This window comes from Cupressus sempervirens, chromosome 1 (genome assembly GCF_028749045.1).
Source record: "Cupressus sempervirens isolate cs-2001-9-10 chromosome 1, ASM2874904v1, whole genome shotgun sequence".
In the NCBI taxonomy this organism is placed as follows: Eukaryota; Viridiplantae; Streptophyta; class Pinopsida; order Cupressales; family Cupressaceae; genus Cupressus; species Cupressus sempervirens.
In genome coordinates, this window is record NC_143118.1 from 576,122,628 (window position 1) to 576,147,652 (window position 25,025).

The following is a 25,025-nucleotide window of genomic DNA, read 5'->3' on the forward strand; positions in this document are numbered from 1 at the left end:
CAAAAATGGAGGCTCTCCATAGCTAGAACAAGGGTGTCAATATAGTTTAATTTCCCATCCAAAGCTAATGGCATGGAAAATTTGATGTCAAGATCAGCAAGTTCAAAGTTACACTGTGGTACACCTATGAACTGAGGCACACTGCAAGTTTTGGCATCGAGCGAGATTGTTGTGTCGAATCCAAATGGAATGTGATCTCTCAAAAATGAGATAGGTTATTTTAGGCCTCAACATTACTATCCCATAGCATTCAATTTTTCAGCAATAGCCTTCACAAGCTCCGAGTTACAACCCTCAAAAGACTGACCTAAAAGTGCATTTAGAGCACCTTGAAGACTCCTTGGTACAGGGTGGCCATAGATGATGGAGGCTATTTTCAGCTAGGAAAAGTGTGTCACTAGGGTTCAACTTCCCATTTGAAGATAATAGCACTAATGATTTGATTACAAGACCAACAGTTTCAAAGTTACACTGTGGTGCATCTATGAACTGAGGCACACTATGATTTTTGGCATCGAGCAAGATTTTTTTGCCAAATCCAAATAGAATGTGATCTCTCAAAAATGAGATAGGTTATTTTAGGCCTCTACATGACCATCCTATAGCATTTGAAATTTCCTCAATATCTCTAATGAGCTCCGAGTTACAACCTTCAAAAGATTGACCTTGAAATGCACTTAGAACACCTTGGAGACTCCTTAGTACATGGTGGTCGCAGATGATGGACGCTCTCTATAGCTAAAAAAAGGGTGTCACTAGGGTTCAACCACCCATCTAGAGCTAATGGCATTGATGATTCAATGCCAAGATCAACAGTTTCAAAGTTATGCTATGGTGCACCTATGAATTGAGGCACACTGTGAGTTTTGGCATCGAGCGAGATCACTGTGCCAAATCCAAAAAGAATGTGATCTCTTAAAAATGAGATAGATTATTTTAGACCTTACCATGGCTCTAATGTAGTATTCAATGTTTCATCAATAGCCCTTATGAGCTCTAAGTTATGATCCTATGAAGATTGACCTTGAAAAACACTTAGAGCACCTTTGAGACTCCTCACTACAAGGTGGTTGCGTATTATGGAGGCTATCCATGGCTAGAAAATAGGTGTCACTAGAGTTCATCCACCCATCCAGAGCTAATAGCACTAATGATTTGATGCCAAGATCAAAAGGTTTCAAAGTTATGTTGTGGTGCTCCTATGAACTAAGGCACACTATGAGTTTTGGCATCCACCGAGATCATTGTGCCCAATCCAAACAGAATATGATCTTTTGAAAATGAGATAGGTTATTTTAGGCCTCAACATCACCATCCTATGGTATTTGGCATTTCATCAACAACCCTCACGAGCTTTGAGTTACGACCCTCATAAGATCAACCTCAAAACACACTTAGAGCACCTTGGAGACTCCGCAGTATAGGGTGGCCATGGACAATGGAGGCTCTCTACAACTAGAATAAGGGTGTCACTAGGGTTCACCTACCCATCCAAAGCTAATGGCACTGAAAATTTAATGCGAAGATTTAGCGGTTTCAAAGTTACATTGTAGTGCACCTATGAACTGAGGCACACTGTGAGTTTAGACATCAAGGGAGATCGTTGTGTTGAATCCAAATGGAATGTGATATCTCAAAAATGAGATAGGTTATTTTGGGCCTTGGCATGACAATTGTGTAGTATTTGATGTTTCATTGATAGCTTCGACAAGCTCTGAGTTATGACCCTCTAAAGATCGAGCTCAAAATGCACTTAGAGCACCTTGGAGACTCCTCGGTATGAGGTGGCTGCAGATGATGGAGGCTCTTTGTTCCTAGAAAAAGGGTATCACTAGGGTTCACCTTCCCATCTAGAGCTAATGGCACTGATGATTTGATGCCAAGATCAGTGGTTTAAAAGTTACGCTATGGTGCACCTATTAACTAAGACACACTATGAGTTTTGGCATCGAGCAAGATCGCTTTGCCAAATCCAAACAAAATGTGCTATCTCAAAAATGAGATAGCTTATTTTAGGCCTTAGCATGACTATCTTATAGCATTCAACATTTTTTTGATAGCCCTTATGAGCTCTAAGTTATGACCCTCAGAAGATCAACCTCAAAACACACTTAGAGCACCTTGGAGACTCATTGGTATGGGGTGGCTGCGGATGATGGAGGATCTTTTTTGATAAAACAAGGGTGTCACTAGGGTTCACCTACCCATCTAGAGCTAATGCTGCTAATGATTTGATGCTAAGATCAGAAAGTTCAAAGTTATGCTATGGCGCACCTATGAACTAAGCACAGTATGAGTTTTGGCATCAAGCGAGATTGTTGTGCCAAATCCAAATAGAATGTGATCTCTTGAAAATGAGATAGGTTATTTTAGACCTCAACATGACCATCCTATAGCATTTGACATTTCATCAATAGCCCTCACCAACTCTAAGTTACGACCCTCAAAAGATAGACCTTAAAATGTGACATCGAAACACACTTAGAGAACCTTGTAGACTCCTCGGTATGAGGTGTTCATAGATGATGGTGGCTCTTTGTGGCTAGGAAAAGGGTGTCACTAGGGTTTACCCACCCATATAGACTAACAGTATTGATGATTTAATGGAAAGATCAGTGGGTTCAAAGTTATGTTGTGGTGCACCTACTTAGGCACACTGCAAGTTTTGGCACCGAGTGAGATGATTGTGCTAAATCTAAATGAAATGTGACCTTTCAAAAATTATATAGGTTATTTTAGGCCTTGGCATGACTGTCCTATAGAATTCAATGTTTCATCAATAGCCATCATGAGCTCTAAGTTATGAACTGCAGAAGATTGACCTCGAAATGCACTTAGAACACCTTGGAGACTCCTCAGTACGGGGTGGCCATGGATGACGGAACCTAGAACAAGGGTGTCACTAGGTTCACTCACCCATATAGAGCTAATGGTGTTGATGATTTGATGCCAAGATTAGTGGTTTCAAAGTTACATTGTGGTTCACCCATTAACTGAGGCACACTACAAGTTTAGGCATCCAACGAGATCATTGTGCCAAATTCAAATAGAATGTGATGTCTCAAAAATGAGATAGGTTATTTTAGACCTTTGCATGACCATCTTGTAGCGTTTAAAATTTCATTGATAGCCCTTAGGAGCTCTGAGTTACAACCCTCAAAAGATTGTCCTCAAAACATACTTTGAGCACCTTAGAGACTCCTTAGTAATGGGTGGCCACAGACGATGTAGGCTCTCCATAGCTAGAAAAAGGGTGTCACTAGGGTTCATCCACACATCCAAAGCTACACTTATTAACTGAGGCACACTGTGAGTTTTGGCATTGAGCAAGATTGTTGTGCTGAATCCAAACAAAATGTGATCTCTTGAAAATGAGATAGATTATTTTAGGCCTTAGCATGACCATCCTATAGAATTTGATGTTTCATTGATAGCCCTCAGGAGCTCTAAGTTATGATCCTTGGAAGATCAACCTTGAAACACACTTAGAGCACCTTGGAGACTCCTCAGTATGAGGTGGCCATAAACAGTGGAGGCTCTCCACAGCTAGAGCAAGGGTGTCACTAGGGTTCAACCACCCATCTAGAGATAATGACAATAATGATTTGATGCCAAGATCAGTGGTTTCAAAGTTACGTTGTGGTGCACCTATTAACTAAGCCACATTGTGACTTTTGGTGTCCAATGAGATTGTTGTGAATGTGATCTCTCAAAAATGAGATAGTTTATTTTAGGCCTTGAGATGACTATCTTGAAGAATTCAAAAATTCATCAATAGCCCTCACAAGCTCCAAGTTATGACCCTCAGAAGATCGACCTTGAAACACACTTAGAGCACCTTGAAGACTCCTTAGTATGGGGTGGACACAGATGATGGAGGCTCTCCATGGCTAGAAAAAAGGGTGTCACTAGGGTTCACCTACCCATCTAGAGCTAATGGAGCTAACGATTCAATGCCAAGATCAATAGTTTCAAAGTTACAATGTGGTGCACCTATTAACTAAGGCACACTATGAGTTTTGGCATCAAGCGAGATTGCTATGCCGAATCCAAATAGAATTTGATCTCTCAAAAATGAGATAGGTTCTTTTAGGCCTCAACATGACCATCTTGTAGCATTCAATGTTTCATTGATTTCCCTCATGAGCTTTGAGTTACGACCCTCAAAAGATCAACCTCGAAATGCACTTAGAGTACCTTGTAGACTCCTCAGTACAGGTTGGCCAAAGATGATGGAGGCTCTTCATGGAAAAAAAAAGGGTGTCATTAGGGTTCACCCACCAATCTAGAGCTAATGGTGCTAATGATTCAATGCCAAGATCAGCGGTTTAAAAGTTATGATGTGGTGCAACTATTAACTAAGGCACACTACGAGTTTTGGCATTGAGCGAGATCATTGTGCCAAATCCAAATGAAATGTGATCACTCAAAAATGAGATTGGTTATTTTAGGGCTCAACATGACTATCTTGTAGCATTTATGTTTCAATGATAGCCCTCAAGAGGTCTGAGTTATAACCCTTAGAAGATTGACCTTGAAACACACTTAGAGCACCTTGGAGACTCCTCAGTATAGGGTGCCTACGAATGATGGAGGATCTCTATGGCTGAAACAATGGTGTCACTATGGTTCACTCAACCATCTGGAGCTAATGGTGCTAATGATTTGATGCCAAGATGAACGGTTTCAAAGTTACACTATGGTGCACCTATTAACTGAGGCACATTGCAAGTTTTGACATCAAGAAAGATCATTATGTTGAATCCAATTGGAATGTGATTTCTCAAAAATGAGATAGGTTATTTTTGGCCTTGACATGACCATCCTATAGCATTTTATATTTCATCAATAGCCCTCATGAGCTCCAAGTTATGACCCTCGAAAGATTTCCTTTGAAATACACTTAGAGCATCTTGGAGACTCCTTGGTATGGGGTGGCTGCGAATGATAGAGGCTCTCTGCAATCAGAAAAATGATGTCACTAGATTTTGTATTAAAACAAAAAATATTATTTTTTACCTCTCATTTTTTTGACATTTGCAACAATGCATGTTTGGTGTTAGTATGTATTAAACTCATCATTTTTTAGGTCCCACCACATAAATTGCATTATGTAAAATCATCTTTATTTCTTACATTAAATCAACAAGTTTACATTTACAATATATCAAGTGTTTCATCATTATTACATCAATACAAAACTACCAAAAATTGTAGCGTCAAAAGTAGTAGTGTCGATAAAAGTATTGTCAAAAATTGTAGTTCAAAATAGAATAGGATTTTGTTCATTCTGCTCCTTATTTAACATTTTAGCTTCATTCATGGCTACTCTTCGTGATGTACCTACATTCCAATATCATAAAAAATATTAGTAACTTATTGTATTAAACAAGATAATTATTGGTTTTCTAAATCATTATGAATAAAATAACATAAGAAGTAAGTATACCTAGTCGAGTGTTCTAGTAGGGTCCTCTCTCTGTTTTAGGGTCTCCAAGAGGGCTTCATGATCAACATTAGTAATAGTAAAAAGATCTTTTACTTTTGGTCTTCCTTGATGATTTAACAACTTTAAATTTGTTGCTATAATAAGATGCAAATATATGAGAATTAATTTGTGCTTCTGATAGTCTTCTTATGTAGGAATTCCATTCCTTCTATGCATGTATCTTCATAGCCATGTTCCAGCAACAACCAATAAACCGGTAGGATATGTGAATCCATCATCATCTATGATCAATTGTGCAAGATTTTTTTAACCTCTTATACAACATGAAAACCATAATCAAATTTCTCATCATTCCCTTGTGGTGCAACCAATGCAATGACATGTCCTAGTTGAAGAAGATCTGATAGATGGTTATGCTTAAGTGAACTTTCCATGTCATCATTTATAATAGAGGGTATGATAGAAAATGGAGTAAGATAATGTGGAGCCCATGTGTCTACACACTCACTCAACTCATAGTGATCCCATTCACACTGAAAACAACTAGGACAAAAGTGAGCTAGTTGTCATGTCCAAATGGTCCATGTACTAGAATTAGAGCTCTGAAATGAATGTATTTTTGATGAGTCTCTCATTGTAGCACAATTTGATCTATCAACTATGGACCTTACTCAACCAACCAAAAGAACCTACATAGTACTAAATCAAGAGTACCCCTTGTGATAATGCTAAACTACACCAATCAACAATGCTATGAGCATCAAGAAGCTCTACTCCAAAAAAATTTAATTGCTCCTTAACTAGAGCTCTCTTCACACATGCCCCTACTCCATCATGTTTCCCTTTCCCATGGTTGGACTCAAAAAAAATCCAAATATGAGGAACCCCCCTCTCTATGTGCATCTTACACAACCAACAAAACATGCAAGAATTCTTGAATTGACTTGTACAATTATCTGACCAAATGATATGTCTATCCATAGCAATTGCATGCTTTTGTAAGAAATCAAAATAATTCTCAAAACAATGTTGTACAAACTTGTGAGAGTGAGATCTATCATCACTCATATAAAAATGATACTCTCTAATAATCTTCTGATTATCTTTTGCATTATCAGGGGCATGTCTATATGTTATGCGAATGAAAATAACAATATGAATGGAGTTGTAATATTGAGATTGTATCTCATTTTGAGTTCACAATGTATAGTTCTCAGCAAAGTCAACAACTGATATAATAGTGCCAATGGAAAAAGTCTCCTTACGCATTCTAAATTTTTGATCCAACCACTCAGACCTATGACTATGTCTTGCATACTTGTAGAAAAAACTTTTTTTAAAATCTGAAATAAAACTAGCCACACTGATTTCTTTTGCAACCAATTCACATCTAGAGCCCTCAGCCCCACTCTTCAATGTGTATTTCATAGTTTCATATACCTTTTTTTTACTATTGTCTTTTTAAGATCTTGTTCACACCCCTCATGGAAACATGTGTCAAACTTGGATAAGCCACCACATTCTGAACACTTCTCATTTAAACAAGCATTTCTATAAAAGAAACAACCATCAACTATATGACATCAAAAATGATCTAGCAAGTCTCTTGATGATTTTGGAAGCCCACTAGCACCAAAATTCTCCAACATTTCTTTAATATGCAAAGTAGAATGTATGGAGCGTAATAGTTTATGGTGCATAGAAAACTTGACATGATATTTGTAACAACATGTATTTCAAATTTTGAGTGGCACCCAATAAAATGGCTTCAAAGATTCAAAAGCCCTTTGTGATATATGAAGACTAGGATGAATCTTTCTGAATTGTTTGAACAACATAGTTTGACTTACCTCCAAGTAATGTTTAGGATGTGACATGCGGTATCTGATGCCAATTCTCAACTTTAACACATCTTTAGAATTTGGTGATACTCTTGAGCTAGAGTGTTGAAATAGTGTAATTTCTTCCTTCAAATCATCAAAAAGCTTCTTATCAAAATGTGGAAGTCCGACACCAAAAGCCCATGTTTCATTTTGAAGAGGATCATCAATTCTCTCTTGTCTACTAAGTGCTCTTCTCAAAGTAGTATGATTTAAGTTCAAGTCAATACATGTTTGTTTCATATATCTACCCTTTCTCAAATGATGACTTACCAAAGAGGTTGTAATAACCCTTCGAGCAACTCTCTTATCCTTCTCCTTGCTATTTTTTCCCAATGCTATTGAGAGCATTGAAAATATTCTTCACAATAATGGCGTTTCTTTCCATTTTTTTATTGACACAAATCTTCAATTTGGAAAACATATGTCTCATCTTTTGCATCTTTAATAAGTCTATAAAAAGCTAACGTTGCTCCACCACTCTTTTGTTACCAAAAAACATCTTATATAGTCTTGAAGCCCATAACCAAATGGTTCCTTTTTATTTTTACCCTTCCAAATTGGAAATAGTTATTTCATCAATTTCAATTATCCATTTTGTTGTTCTAGAACCTTCATGTCAATTATAATTAGGAGATATGTAAGGTTCATGTGCATTGTCATGTTTGGCATGGTCAATTATGCAATTTACATTATGACCTAGTAGCATCTCATCCTCCAAATTATCATTCTCTAAATTGTTAATCTCGACATTATCATTATCAATTGGTACATTTTCATTCCCCAACTATACATATTCATTATCTAACTCTATGATTTCACCTTCAACCAATACATCGTCAACTTGACTCGCATTTAACATATCTTGCCTTTTCCTTCGGTGATTTACCTTGTCCCTTTTCCTATATGCCACAACGTCTTCATTGGATTCCTTTCTTTTGCATTTAGCCTTTCACTAACTATTGCTCCGCATTCAAATGAAAATATTGGACACCTAATGATATATTATCCAACCTTTTTTGATTGTTTGGGTACCAAAAAGTTAGCTTTCCCAAAACTCGTGAAAATGGCCCACAAAAAAGAAATGTTGTTGGGTCTATAGTGACAGGGAATATGTTGGAAAAATCATGCCAATTTAATTGGGTATCTAATCTAAGATGATATATTCGATAATAAATCCAATATTCGATATTGATGCCCAAATTTTGGTGGGAATTATGGGCAATGTATGATGATTAATATATATAGGATTATTACTATGTATGGTTAAATGAATGATGCTTAATATATATAAGATTACTACTATTTATGATTAGTATATATAGGATTATTATTATATATGATTATTATATTACACTATATCATGATTATTATATTATATTATTATTATGACCTATAAATATAGTATATTAATATATATGATTATAATATAATATTTTTTTGATTTTTAATATAATTATTAAATATATTATAGACAACATATATTATTATTGTTATTATTATTATTATTATAACCTATGATCCATTTGGTTGGTTCCAATATGTCAAGAGGGGTCATAAGTTAACCTATAACCCCTCTCGAGTAGCTCTCTTATAATATTACTATATATATTTAATAATAATAATATTTATCATATATGTTACTATATTATATTTAGTTACAATAATAATAATAATTATATTTATAAGTATATTATAGTTAATAATAATCATACATATTATTATATGTTGTCATGACATGCGCTGAGAGGAGTCATAGGTTAGCCTATGAACCCTATCAATGCATTTCATGACAATGTATGTCCCTAGATGTCCTAGGGCCCCTAGGGATGCATTTGGTTGGTTCCAATTCATCAAAAAGGGTCATAGGTTGACACATTTAATGAAAATGTATGTCCCTATGAGCCCTACAACCCCTATCGACACATTTGATTGGTTATAATGCGTTGAGAGGGGTCATAGGTTAACCTATGACCCCTCTTGATGCTTTTCATGATAGCATATGTCCCTAGGGGTCCTAGGACCCCTAGGGAGACATTTGGTTGATTCCAATGTGTTAAGAGGGGTCACAGGTTAACCTATGACTCCTATTGATGCATTTCATGACAACATATGTCCCTAGGGGCTCTAGGATCCCTAGAGATTCATTTGGTTCATTACAATACATCGAGAGGGGTCATAGGTTGACTTATGACCCCTCTCAATGCATTTCATGACAAGATATGTCCCTAGGGATGCATTTAGTTGGTTGCAATATATTGAGAGGGGTGATAGATTAACCTGTGACCCCTATCGATGCATTTCATGACAACGTATGTCCCTAGGGGCCCTAGGACCCCTAGGAACAAATTTGGTTGGTTCTAATATGCCAAGAAGATTCATAGGTTAACCTAGGACCCACTTAATGCAATTCATCACAATGTATGTCCCTAGCGGTCATAGGCCCCATAGGGACACATTTGGTTGATTCCAATGTGTTGAGAGGGGTCATAGGTTAATCTATGACCCTTATCGATACATTTCATGACAATGTATGTCCCTAGGGATGCATTTGGTTGGTTCTAATACTTTGATAGGGGTCATAGGTTAACCTATGATCCCTATCAAAGAATTTCATACCAATGTATGTCCTTAGGGCCCTAAGACCCGTAGGGACTCATTTTGTTGGTTCCAATGCATCAAGAGGGGTCATAGGTTAACCTATTACCCCTATTCACACATTTCATGACAATGTATGTCCCTTTAGGGCCCTACGACCCCTAGACATTCATTTGGTTGGTTCTAATCCATCGAGAGGGGCCATAGGTTAACCTATGACCCCTATGAATGCATTTCATGACAACGTATGTTCCTAGGAGCCCTAGGACCCCTAGGGACACATTTGGTTAGTACCAATGCATTAAGAGGGGTCATAGGTTAACCTATGACCCCTATCAACCCATTTCATGACAATGTATGTCCCCAGGGGTCCTAGGCCCCCTAGGGATGCATTTGGTTGGTTAGAATACCATATCGACACATTTTATGACAACATATGTGCCTAGGGGCCCTAGAACCTCTAGGGACACTTTGGTTGGTTCCAATGCCTTGAGAGGAGTCATAGGTTAACTAATAATGGCTCTTGCTACATTTCATGACAACATATGTCCCTAAGGGTCCTAGGTCCCCTAAGCAAGCATTTGGTTGGTCCAATGCATCAAGAGGATCATAGGTTAACTTATGACCCCTATCAACACATTTCATGACAAAATATATCACTAGGGGTCCTAGGGCCCCTAGGGATGCATTTGATTGGTTACAATGTGTTGAGAGGGGTCATAGATTGACACATCTCATGACAATTAATGTCCCTAAGGTCCCTATGACCCCTAGGGATGCATTTGGTTGGTTCTAATAAGTTGAGAACAGTTATAGGTTAACTTATGACCCCTCTTGATGCATTTCATGACATCGTATGTCCCTAGGGGCCCGAGGACATGTAGGGATGCATTTGGTTGGTTATAACATGTCAAGAAAGATCATAGGTTAATCAATGCATTTCATGACAATGTGTGTCCCTAGTGGTCCTAGGCCCCCTAGGGATGCATTCAGTTAGTTCCAATGCATCAATAGGGTTCATAGGTTAACCTGTGATCCCTCTCGATGCATTTCATGACAACATGTGTCCCTAGGGGTCCTAGGCCCCATAGGGATGCATTTGGTTGATTCCAATGTGTCGAGAGGTGTCATAGGTTATCCAATGACCCCTATCGATGCTTTTCATGACAACATATGTCCCTAGGGGTATTAAGCCCCCTATAGATGCATTTGGTTGGTTTCAATGTGTTGAGATAGGTCATAGGTTAACCTATAACCCCTATTGATGTATTTCATGACAAAATATATCCCTAGGGGTCATAGGGCCCATAGGGATGCATTTGGTTGGTTCCAATGTGTTGAGACCTATGATCCCTATTGATGCATTTTATGGCAACATATGTCCCAAAGGGCCCTAAGACATATGGAGATACATTTTTTTGGTTCTAATGTGTCGGCTATCGATGCATTTCATGACAATGTATGTCACTAGGGGTCCTAGGCCCCCTAGAGATGCATTTGTTTGGTTCCAATGTGTCAAGATGGGTCATAGGTTATCTTATGACCCCTATCTATGCATTTTAGGAGAATGTATGTCTTTAGATGCCCTAGGACCCCTAGGGGTGCATTTGGTTGGTTCCAATGTGTTGAGAGGGGTCATAGGTTGCATTTCATGACAATGTATGTCCCTAGAGGCCCTAGGACCCCTAGGGATGCATTTGGTTGTTTCCAATGCATCGAGAGGGTTAATAGGTTAACTTATGAACCCTATTGACACATTTCATGACATGTATGTCTCTAAGGGCCACAGGACCCCTAGGGACTCATTTTGTTAGTTATAATGTGTTGAGAGGGGTCATAGGTTAACCTATGACTCCTATCAATGCATTTCATAACACGTATGTTACTAGGGGCCCTAAGGCCCCTAGAGACCCATATGGTTGGTTTCAATGCATTGAGAGGGGTTGTAGGTTAACTTATGACCCTTTTTGACACATTTCATGATAATATATGTCTCTAGGGGCCCTAGAAGCCATAGGGATGCATTTTGGTTGGTTCTAATTCATTGAGAGGGGTGATAGGTCAACCTATGATCTCTCTTGAAGCATGTCATGATAACGTATGTCAATAGGTGTCATAGGCACCCTAGGAACTCATTTGGTTGATTCTAATGCATTGGGAGGGGTAATAGGTTAACCTATGACCCCTATTCATGCATTTCATACAATGGATGTCCTTATGGGACCTAAGTCCCCTAGGGACACATTTGTTTTGTTCCAATGCATCTAACCTATGACCCATCTCGATGCATTTGAAAATAACATATGTCCGTACAGGCTCTAGGGCCCCTAGGGACACATTTGGTTTGTTCTAATGCATTGAGAGTATCAATACATTTCATGAAAATGTATGTCCCTAGAGGCCCTAGGACCCCTAGGGACACATTTGGTTAGTTCTAATGTTTTGAGAGGGGTCATAGGTTGACTTATGATCCCTCTCGATGCATTTCATTATAATGTATGTCCCTAGGGGTCCTAGGCCCCCCTAAGGACATGTTTGGTTGGTTCCAATGCATCAAAAGGGGTCATAGGTTAACCTATGAATCCTATCAACACATTTAATAATAATGTACGATCCTAGAGGCCCTAAGACCCCTGGAGATGCATTTGGTGGGTTCCAATGCATCGAGAGGGGTCATAGGTTAACCTATGACCCCTATCAATGCATTTCATGACAACATATGTCCCTAGGGGCTATAAGACCCTTAATGACACATTTGATTGTTTCCAATGTATCAAGAAGGGTCATAGTTTAAGCTATTACCCCTATCCATGCATTTCATAACAACGTATCTCTTTAGAAGCCCTAGGACCCTTATGGATGCATTTGGTTGGTTCCAATGCATCGAGAGGGGTCATAGGTTAACCTATGACCCCTATTGATGCATTTTATTACAACATATGTCCCTAGGATCCCTAGGATTCCTAGGGACGCATTTGTTTCATTCCAATATGTTGAAAGGGGTCATAAGTTAACCTATGACCCCTCTCAATGTAATTCATGACAATGTATGTCCCTATGGATCTTAGGCCACCTAGCGATGCATTTGGTTGGTTCCAATGTGTCGAGATGGGTTAAAGGTTAATCTGTGACCTCTATCGATGTATTTCATGACAACATATCGCTATAGCAGTCCTAGAGCCCATAGGGACACTTTGGTTGGTTCTAATGCATCAAGAGGGGTCATAGGTTAAGCTATGACCCCTCTTGATGCATTTCATGATAATGTATGTCTCCAGGGGTCCTATGACCCTCAGGAATGCATTTGGTTGGTTCCAATGCGTCAAGAGGGTCATTGGTTGACCTATGACCCTTATTGATGCATTTCATGGCAACGTATATCCCTAGGGTATTAGGGCACATAGGGATGCATTTGGTTGGTTCCAATGCATCGAAAGGGGTCATAGGATTGACACATTTCATGATAATGTATGTCTCTAGGGGCCTTACGATCCTTAGCGATGAATTTAGTTGGTTCTAATGCATTGAGAGTGGTCATAAGTTAACCTATGACCCCTCTTGATGAATTTCATGACAACATACGTCTCTAGGGGCAATAAGACCCCTAGGGATGCATTTGGTTGGTTGTAATGCATTGAGAGGGATCATAGGTTAACCTATGAACACTCTCAACACATTTCATGACAACGTATGTCTCTAGGGCCCCTAGGCCCCTTACAGATGCATATGGTTAGTCCCAATGCATCATGAGTTGTCACAGGTTAACTTGTGACCCATATCGATGTATTTCATAACATTGTATATTCGTAGGGGTTTTAGGGCCTATAGGGACACATTGGTTTGGTTCCAATGCATTGAAAGGGGTCATAGTTTAACCTATGACCTCTATCGATGCATTTCATGACAACATGTGTCCTTAAGGGCCCTAATACCCCAAGGAATGCATTTGGTTGATTCTAATGTGTCTAGAAGTGTCATAGATTAACCTATGACCCTGATCTATGCACTTCATGATAGTGTATGTCCCTATGGGTCCTAGGCCCCCTAGGGATGTATTTGATTGGTTCTAATGCATCAAGATGGATAATAAATTAACCTATGACCACTATCTATGCATTTAATGACACTATATGTTCCTAGGGGACCTAGGACCCCTAGGGATGCATTTGGTTGGTTTCAATGTGTCAAGAGGGGTCATAGGTTAACTTATGACCCCTATCAACATTCCATGACAAAGTATGTCCCTAGGGGCCCTAGGTCCCCTAGGGATGCATTTGGTTGGATTAGATGCATGAAGAGGGGTCATAGGTTAACCTATGACCCATTTCAATGCATTTCATGACAACATATGTCCCTAGGGGCCCTAGGGCCCCTATGGATGCATTTGGTTAGTTTCAATGTGTTGAGAGGGGTGATAGGTTAACTTATGACCCCCATCAATGCATTTCATCACAACATATTTTCCTAGGGGCCCTAAGACCCCTAGAGACACATTTGGTTGGTTCTAATGCATCAAGAAGGGTCATAGGTTAATCTATGACTCCTATTGATGCATTTCATGACAACATATGTTCCTAGGGCCCTAGGGCCCTAGGGATGCATTTTGTTGGTTCCAATCCATTGAGAGTGGGTATAGGTTATCCTATAACCCCTATCAACACATTTCATGATAATGTATGTCCCTAGGGGCCCCAGGACTCCTAGGGATGCATTTGGTTGGTTCTAATACATCAAGAGGGGTCATAGGCTATGACCCCTCTTGGCGCATTTCATGATGACATATGTCCCTAGGGATCTTAAGGCCTCTAGGGACACATTTGGTTGGTTCCAATGAATCGAGAGGTGTCATAGGTTAACCTATGACCCCTATCAACATATTTCATGATAATGTATGTCCCTTTGGGCCCTAGGACTACTAGGGATGCATTTGGTTAGTTCTAGTGTGTCGAGAGGGGTCATAGGTTAACCTCTCAACACATTGGAACCAACCAAATGCATCCCTAGTAGTCCTCTCGATGAATTTCATGATAGGGCCCCTAGGGACACATTTGGTTTGTTCCAATGCATTGAGAGGGTTCATAAGTTAACCTTTGACACCTATCGATGCTTTTCATGACAATGTATGTCCCTAGGGGCCCTAGGACACTTAGGAACACATTTGGTTGGTTCTAATGTGTCAAGGAGGGTCATAGGTTAACCTATGATCCTATCAATGTATTTCATGACAACATATGTTATTAGGGGCCCTAGGGCCCTTACGAATGCATTTGGTTAGTTTCAATGTGTTGAGAGGGGTCATATGTTAACCTATGACCCCTATTGGTGCATTTCATGATAATGCATGTCCCTAGGGGTGCTAGGGCCCCTAGTGACACATTTGGTTGGTTCCAATGCATCAAGAGGTGTCATAGGTCAACCTATGACCCCTCTCAATGTATTTCATGACTACATTCCAATACATAGAGAGGTGTCATAGGCTAACCTATGATCCTTCTTGACATATTTTATGACAACATATGTCCATAGTGTCCTTAGGACTCCTAGGGATCAATTGGGAATGCATTGAAACCTATGACCCCTTTCGATGCATTTCATAACAATATAATATTTACTAATAATACAATAATGTATATTTCAATATTATAATCATATATTATTAGATTATATAACAATAATAATCATATATATATTACTAGATTATATATTTAATAATAATAATAACCATATATATTATTATATATAATAATAATCATATAATATTATTATATATATTTATAATAATAATCATACATATTACTATATATAATAATATTTATAATCATATATAATAATAATAGTTTATAATAATAATCATAATCATATGTAATAATAATATTAATGCCCACAATTCCATAAAACAAATTTCCCTCTAAAACTTTCCTCTCAAATTTTGGTCCAAAATTCCCAATTGAAAATTCATAGTAATTGAATACTCGATTTGACTTCAGGTATTTAATTAGGCTCAGTATTTACCAAGCCTATTTGGTCAACCCAAAAAATGTGTTTGAGAAGGGTTTCACTGACACTCAGACTTTGGGTAGCCATCTAGTAATGTTATTTTCATTGAAATTGAATGAAATGAAAAGTGTTTTTTTATAACACTCTCAAGATTTCATCAATATAATTCTTGTCAAATTCTGAGTTTGATAAGTATTTATTAGTTATTTTTCAATGAAGATGATTGTAAGTTGCTAATTGACATACTAATCAAAAAATAGCTATAACTTTCAAATGGTAAAACATTTTTTAAATCCAAAAGTTTCATTACATTCTATGCTTTGCCTAGTATAAGGAAAAAAAAATTATTTTGGTAAAGTTTTCAATTAGTTAAGGTAGTTAGATACAAGAGTTTTATTTTCTCAAAAAAAAATTAATAGAAAATTCATATTTAATTATTTATTTGGAATAAAAATACCCAAAAATATGCATCACATCTAGGCATGAGTCTTCCTTTTATATCTATAATTATATTAAAAAATATTATCATTTAATCTTGATTAAGGTGGTCAGACATACACCTACTTTTTATTTTTGCCCTAAATTTCTGGTAATATTGAATTAAAATTAAAACTATGACCATTCAAATATTTTTTTCTCTAGATAAGGCCTGGTAATTTAGAAACTAAATTCAATTTCCTATGGATTATTTTCTTACAAATTTTTGATATAAAGTCTAGAATGCTGATTTACTCATTTTTCATTGCCAGTTAAGGCCATAATTTGTTTGACCATGATCCTGCACATACCCTCATTATTCTCCTTTTCTTCCTTTTCATCTTCATCATCATCTTTATCACTGACATGAACAAAAAAATCAATTTTCTGATGAAGATTGTAGATATTCTTCCATGTATTAGTGGCATTCCTCACATGTTCAATGACATTAATAGTATCAAGTAGGTGTTAAATTTTAAAGTGAGTTGTATTTCATTCTGCTTCATGGATGCTTTTACTTCTTTTCATTAAGACTCAACATGAGTTTCTTCAGAGTCTTCTCATATATATCCTTTGCAATTCCTTGGCATATTCCCATCTTGGCTTGATTCTTTCCATCAATTCATTGAGAATTTGTTGTACAAGTTGGTCAAGTGAATATTTATATTTACCTAGTTTAGGCATAACCATGTCTTAAACTTTATTCTTCTCTTCTACATTTCTGGTCTCGTATCTAAATGATTTAAAATTTTACATGCCAACTCTAGAATCAATCTCTATCAGTTTCTCTTGAAATGTAGGTGGAGGTCATTTGAAACTAACATCCTCTGCTTGTTCACCCAATTTAAATTTCTTTCTAGATGTTCTTCTTGTAAATACTGTAGTAGATGACTTGCTAGGTTTGGTTATGATAACCTTACCTTTCTTTTTGACTAGCTGTTCTTCTTCTAATTTTTTTTCATTTTCATGATCTTTTACATCATCTTCTATTACATCATCTCCTTTACCTTCTATCAATAGGAGACTAAAACTAGTTTGTCTTAGTTTTGCTATCCTTTTCTTTCCTTTGCTAATAGCCTAAGGAAGTTTTATCTCTAGTTCAATTCTGGCTTTGGCTTCATCATATGTACCAAAATATGTAGCCTTGGGATCCATTGGTTCATTCAAAAATACTTCAATGATATCCTTGGTGTCATCAGTATTATCCTCATAGGCTAGAGGCTTGACCCATACCTCTCTATGTTTGACTTCTTGTATGTATACTTTGTCACAATATACCATAAAATAAACATCATCCTTGTAATCTTCTACAAGTTTCTTTGGAATTCTAAATCTATTATTCATCTTTTCTTTGAATGAATCAAAATAATTATCCATGATATTGACATAATTTTCACCAATTTCTGCTATATACTCATTGATTTGATATCATATAAGCACATCTTTTCTCCATATAACTGTACCTTTTGAAGGGAAAATTTTTTTTACAAAGAAGAATAAACACATTAAAAGTGAACTGAAGTTACACAAGTTATTTTTTGATTTTTTGAGGATTTCCATGTTTTTGTTGAATTGGTTCAACATCAAGTCATCAATGTCAAAGGAAATGTTGTTCTTCACCACCTTGAAAGTGAGATCCACTACTTCACATGATACACTATTGAGATGATTGGAGCTATATATTTTTTGTGCAATTATATTAATTCCAAACTTTCACTCCATGTTAGCTACACAACAAATCTTCATACCTCTCCCATCCCATTTGACAAGAGTTTTCCTTTCTAGTTCTACCTGACTTAAGGTTTTAGCAGTTTTTCACTTGGCCAACATTGAGAGCCCTATGATTTGATGAATCATTTTATTTGTTATGAGAATAGGTTACTCCAACCATAGCTGCCCATTGTGTACATGACTAAGGATAAACCTTATCCATTTTATTTGAAATTATCAGGGCATGTGTGGAATGTTGGTTAAACCCTTGATTTCCAAGAGTTGATGCTCAAGTTTCAATACACCATTCACACACAACTTTTCCAAAGTTTCATCCATTTCTAGGGTTCCAATGTCTTGAATTGAAAAATGAAAATATGAGCAAATATCATTAAATAGTAGTACCTTAGGTGGAATCTATGACTAAGCTCTAAAAGGATCAAGTGTTTCAACAATTGCTAGACTCAACTTGAAGTTAGGTGCTTTCCATTCAACTCCTTGGACTAAGATCTTGGATCCTTTGTTAGTTTTTCCACTGGAGGATGCCATGTTTGATAGGGTTTATGAATAACATGGAAAATCTCAACAAAAAATTTCATAGATTACTTGAATGCACAAAAATTTCTCTTCGCATAAGATTTTGAAAATTCATGGTGACAAATGAATTCAATTTCATCCTTTTTAACAAATTCCACTTTCCAATCACCATAAATGCTTGGTACATTTGTTTGGTTGATGAAAGACTATCTTCCACTTAGTTTGAATTAATTTCTTAGTAAAGCCATTCATGACTCCTATCCACGCAATGAGTTAGCTACTCCTAACCTTGCTCGACAGGGTCTTGTAACCTGACTTATCACGGTAAGGTCCAAAAAATATTTTTAGACACTTGGTGATCCCTTTGCATCTTGAATGCTGATATGGATCTTTCCTTCTAGCTGATTGGAAGTGATGTAGGATGTTTTCTTTAGAATCTTAGTTCCAATAATCCTTGTGGGAGATCAAGTAGAAATTTTTGAGTCACCCAATTCTTGAGTGACATGTGCTTCATTGCTTGGACTTGCATTCTCAGAAGATTTTGGAATCCATTTCTATCTCATCTATTTTTTGATGTTATCAGCCTTGGCTTTCTTTACATCTTCAATTCTTCTAGTGTTCATACAGTTCTTGGTGAGGTTTCCAAGTTCTATACAAATTAAACATCTTCTACTAGTGTCTCTTGTTCTCATGTGATGTTTTACACAATTTATTCCAATGTGTCCAAATTCTCCACAATAGTGACATCTGCACCAAGCATTGTAGTCCCAACAAAAAATAGCTTTTACAATCTATTTTGGTTAAGTAAAAATAGGTTTTAAAGGACCCAAAGCCTTACATCAGAAGAGTATTAAGAAATTATCATGAAAAGAGAACAAACAAACAACATGGAATAGACCTCAGAAAACATAAAGAGGTCACAAAGAACATTTCTAGAAAAGATAGCAAAAGACTAGCAAAGGAATAGCAACTGACCAGCTAAGGAGTATTAATTAGATGCATAGCCTGGTCCACTAGAGAATGCATAGTCTTAGCAATAGTGTTAACCTCGTCCTTCTTAGTGGTTTCCTCCATCTTCTTTGAATTGGCCTGAGTATGCTTGCTAGGACCTTGAGAGTCTGCCCCTGGGGGAGAAACCTGACCTTTATCTGCCTCATTCTTTTTTAGGAAGCTGGTCATGTTATCCCCCAATTGTCTAAGTTGTTTATCCATGTTACCCAGCCTGGTTTCAAATTTAGACACCTTCACCTGGATATTGCTAATGTCCTTATCCATCACCTTCTACTCGGCTTCCAACATAGGGATCTTATGCATCAGATTTTTCACTTCTTCCACATTACCTATGACCTCTAAGAGCTTGTTGATATGATGACCTAATGTTCTTTCCCCTCTGGCCATCTTGCTAAGATACTCCATTTCTTTATTCAATAGCACCATTTTATGTTTAAGAATTTCAATGTCCTTCTTTATAGTACCAAGGTTACCAAATAAGCCTTTAGAGGGCTCGATTCCACCACCAACATAATCACCTATATTAGATTTGGACCCCTATTCACCATCATCAGTAAAGTTGGAAGCCTCAATCCTTGTTTTCACATTTTTATTTTCATGTCGCCATAAAGACTTCCTTTTTATTTCCAAACATTTAGCAAGGGGTTCATCATCCAACAAAGGAGAAGCCCTCTCATCAATATGACCTTTGCCCTTCCCTTTGCTACATCCTTCTCTAAAAATTTCATCAACAAAATCATTGTCCCTCTCCCAATCAGAATCATTCTCCTCAACACTCTATTTTTTCTTTTTAGTGCTACCACTTGAACCTCTTTTAGGACTAACCAAACCCCCTTCTACCTCATCTTATGTCTCAGAGTCGTAGCCCTTTTCTTGAATACTTCCTTCAATATCTTGATCTTCCCCTTTTAAATTTCTAGGTTTTGGGATTTTTTTAGATTTCAACACATTCATAATCAAAACCATTAATCCTTCATGAAAAAGATGTTCACCAGTCAGGTCACGCTAAATGGCTAGGGTAGAATTGGAGAGAGATTGCAATAGGTATGAAGGAAAATTTACCCTAATGTCATGATGAAAATGATTTGCCAACACAAAATGGTACCCATATAGTTTTTTATATCTTCCATCCAAAGTTAGATATTCCATAATAACATAGAACACAAACTACCACAGATGAGACATAGAAGCTAGGTTAAAATAAGAAGTACCTATTTTAACTAGTCGATTTCTTTCCTGTTCAGTCTCGGCAAAGTCATCAATCTGTTATGCCAAGTTTAATATCTTAGTTTTGCATTCAAAAGATTTGTCCCCATGCTTCTTGAATATGTGACATTTTCTTTCAAATTTAGGTTTCTCTTTACATTCATTAGCTCTATGATCATGCCTATTTTAATTGTAGCATTTTCCATTGAATTTAGCTTTACCATTACTCCAAAATTTGTTTAATGTATGATGTAGCTTACCATAGTAATTGCAAGTAGGTATTTGATTCTTTTGAGCTCCTTGCTTGGATGATTCACCTTCTTCTATATATGCAATTCCTACTTTCTCTTTCTATTTGTATTGGATTTTCTCATTTAATTTATTCATGTCTATTTAAGATTTTATGATCCTCTCATTGGTTTTCTTTTTAGTGTTTAGATCATTCTGCAATCTTTCACTTTCTGATCTTAGATTCACGATTTCTTCATTTTCATTAGAAAGATGATCAATGAAGTCTATCTATTGAAGGGATAGATTCCAAATTTAATTAATTTTTCCTTTTAATTCTTCTTTTATCTTGATAAATAGGAGATAATTTCCACAACAAGTCAAATTGTGATATTGCTATCAGGATTTAACTGTGTGATTTTTGAGTCAAACTTGTTGACTCATATTTCATGAGTAGTAATTCAACATAAATCCATCTCTCATTTGAATAAATGGAACACTTAGCACTCATTGGATCTAGGTGATTCTCATAGGGGTGAAGCACCGAGACTTCTTGGGAGGTCATGCATCCTAGTACTACTCCAGCCTGAGCATGCTTAACTATGGAGTTTCCTCCATGGTTAAACCCAAAGCTTGCAACCCCATTTGCAAAACCTTCACCAAGTGTTGTGCCTTATGGACCATTTATTAGAAAGACCCTTAAGCTCAACAATTGATAAGTAAGAGATAATTTCCATAGCAAGTCAAATGGTGATATTTCTATCAGGATTTAACTGTGTGATTTTCGAGTCAAACTCGTTGACCCATATTTCATGAGTAGTGATTCAACATGAATCCATCTCTTGTGAGAATAAATGGAACACTTAGAACTCATTGGATCTAGGTGATGCTTACATGGGTGAAGCACCGAGACTTCTCGGGAGGTCACCCATCCTAGTACTACTCTAGCCTAAGCGTGCTTAACTACGGAGTTTCCTCCCTGGTTAAACCCAAAGCTTGCAACCCCATTTGCAAAACCTTCACCAAGTGTTGTGCCTTATGAACCATTCTTTTATCTTTCTCTTCTCTTCTATGACTTTGCACAATCTTATTGACTAAATTTCTTGTTCTCTTTTTAGCTTCCTTACTTCTTCTTGAAGTATACCATTGTTTTCTAATAGTTCTCTAATTGCTTCATTAGCTTCATTTGAATTATTTTTTCAATGGATATCTTCAATTCTTTCTTTAGTCTAGTGTTTATCATTCATCTATACTGCAAGATATTTTCTTATTTTTAGGGATTGAGAGAGTTTCTCCTTTTCTTTCTTATGTTTTCCAATAGCCAATTCCAAATCTAGCTTTTCATTATCAATATCCTTATCAAGTACAAATACTTCCATTGCCTCTAATTTTTGCTCAAGCTATTAAACTTCTTTGAGAACCACAAGGCTCTAATACCAATTGTTGGAAATATAAGATAGGCTAGGTTATTGAGAGGGGAGGGGTCAATTAGTAACCAATAAAACTTAATATTTATTCACCAATTAATCCTTCACATGCATTTTGACTAATTACATACATAAAAAAATTGAAAGCATTAAAACATTCACAACACTTTGACACACAATATGGTAACCTAGAAACCTTCCAGATAGAAAGTAAAATTGGGGTGGGGATGATACCCACAATATTTACTATTGTAGTATAAAGTTGGCCTATTAAGGCTTACAATGGTCACTTCTAATTATCTACCTTGTTAGGAGCAATAAGGACTACTAGGTCCACCTTGCAAAAGGATTTATAAACATGCAATGAAGTATGTGCTCAGTAAAGAGATTTAGAAAAGAGTGATAAGTCTATCTTGTAAAAGGGTTTAACTATTCCACCTATTAGGATGAACCAATGGTTGATCTCTAATTTACAACTTTTATTCGCTGAATGAGATTCCTTTGGAGTGTAATGATCACATTGCTATCATGGATAAATATTTGTTGCTCCTTATACTACTTGTAGATTTCTTACCTCGCACATTCTACTCTTAATGTGTCTTCTTAATATTCCATTCATATATATTAGATATGAAACAATAAATTACATATATACCAATCCAATTCACAATTCATCAAATTCAGCTATGATACAAGTTTCACCAAAATACACAAAGTGGGCCCAACTTTAGGTACTCAAGTTTTGAGGACAAACTCGGTGAGGTTCTAACATTTGGCAACCATTGTTAGCACTCAACATCATCATGCACTTAGTGGATGTAGAAGCCCAGTTCATAATAATCACTTCTAAGTAGTTTGAAATCAATTTATACTGGTGACTCAGTAAACACTATGAAAATTGACATATAAACTAAATCACTTGGTTGACACTACATAGCTCAGTCGACACTATCACTATGAGCTCAGTATAAACTGAATCACTTGATTGACATTGTATAGCTTAATTAACATTAGATTGACATTGCTGAAGCTACAAACTCAGTAAGCACTAAAAGACTACGATTGAACTGAGAGACTTGGTAAACACTATGAAATTCAATTTACATTGATAATCATCGACTTGGTAAATATACTTGGAGTGAACTAAATATTTTTCCTCGAACTCGGTAGCAACTTTAGAACTCAATATAGCCTAAATTAATTTGGTCAACACTATAGACTATAATATAAGCTTAGTAGCTACTAACCACTTGATTAATTGTGTATGTCACTAATAAAGAAACTTGACTATATGTACTAATAAGTCCCCTCCCAAATAGGGTTTCAGCTTGTAGTCTACTAAAAGTGACATTAAACCCCCTAAGAGGAAGAACCCCCACTAGAATATTGGCAAGAAGTCTGACACCAATCTTCCCAACCCCTCCCATATTTTGAACACACTTGAGGCTAACCCTTCACTAGCTAGAAGCGGTGGTGAGGAAATCACCTCCCCCATGAAGGAAACACCTATAGCATGGGGAGAAAAGGAAAGCATAGCCATGACCAGAGTTATTGTAAATCTTAGCTTGAAAAGCTTGAATAGTGAATGAAGGATTTGGCATATAATCATACTAGCATCTACCAAAGATTTGAAACCTTGGCTGAGTTCTCCACTAAAGTGATGCATTCTATGGAAAACACCTTGTACTTTCTACAAGTGAAGAAGGATGTGAAGGACCTTGGAAAGGAAAGTGAGACTTCCCATGTGAGGCCTTGCCCCAACCCATCATAGCATAGTGATGCATTACTATTTTTTTTTTTTTGATATTCACGGCTCGAGATGTCGAGACATTATCTAATGCTTAGAACACATTTTATTATTTCATGTTGAGTGATGTTATTTCAAGATATATTTGATGATTGTCATTTAATGTTTCATGTATATGTATGTTGATGAAATCAGTAAATGTAGGATTGAGACTTTGATTTAAGAGATTTCAAATGATTAAGAATTAAGTATGATAAAGAAACCCTTATTGATGTATGTTTTAATTTATGTGAATTTTTGAATATGTATACATTTATGTACATGTGATTTTACGGGACTACTGATGTATGCAATGAGTGTGCAGATATTTAGCCAAGAAACCCTACGGAGGAACAAAACTGATCTCTTTGTGCAAATTTTTGGAAGCCTTGTAGTTCGTAATTCACTTATTGTATTGTGAGATATACGTATGTATCTTCTTTGTTCAATGAATGTTTATGTTTGTAATTATGTTTCTTCAGTGTCGCTTGACACTCGTAAAATGATTATGTGCTTCGGTGTGCTGTTTAGGGTTAATTGTTTGACCTTTGGACCAAGTTGGTTTAAGTTAGTGTCAGTTTTCTATTAGGTTCTTAATTAAGGTTAGTCATCCCTAATTCAGATTAGTGCTTATTTGCAAGTTAGAGTAGTTAGATGGAGCTATTTTATTCCTAGATTTTATTCGACTCTAAACCTCTTTCCTAAGGCTTTTAAACATG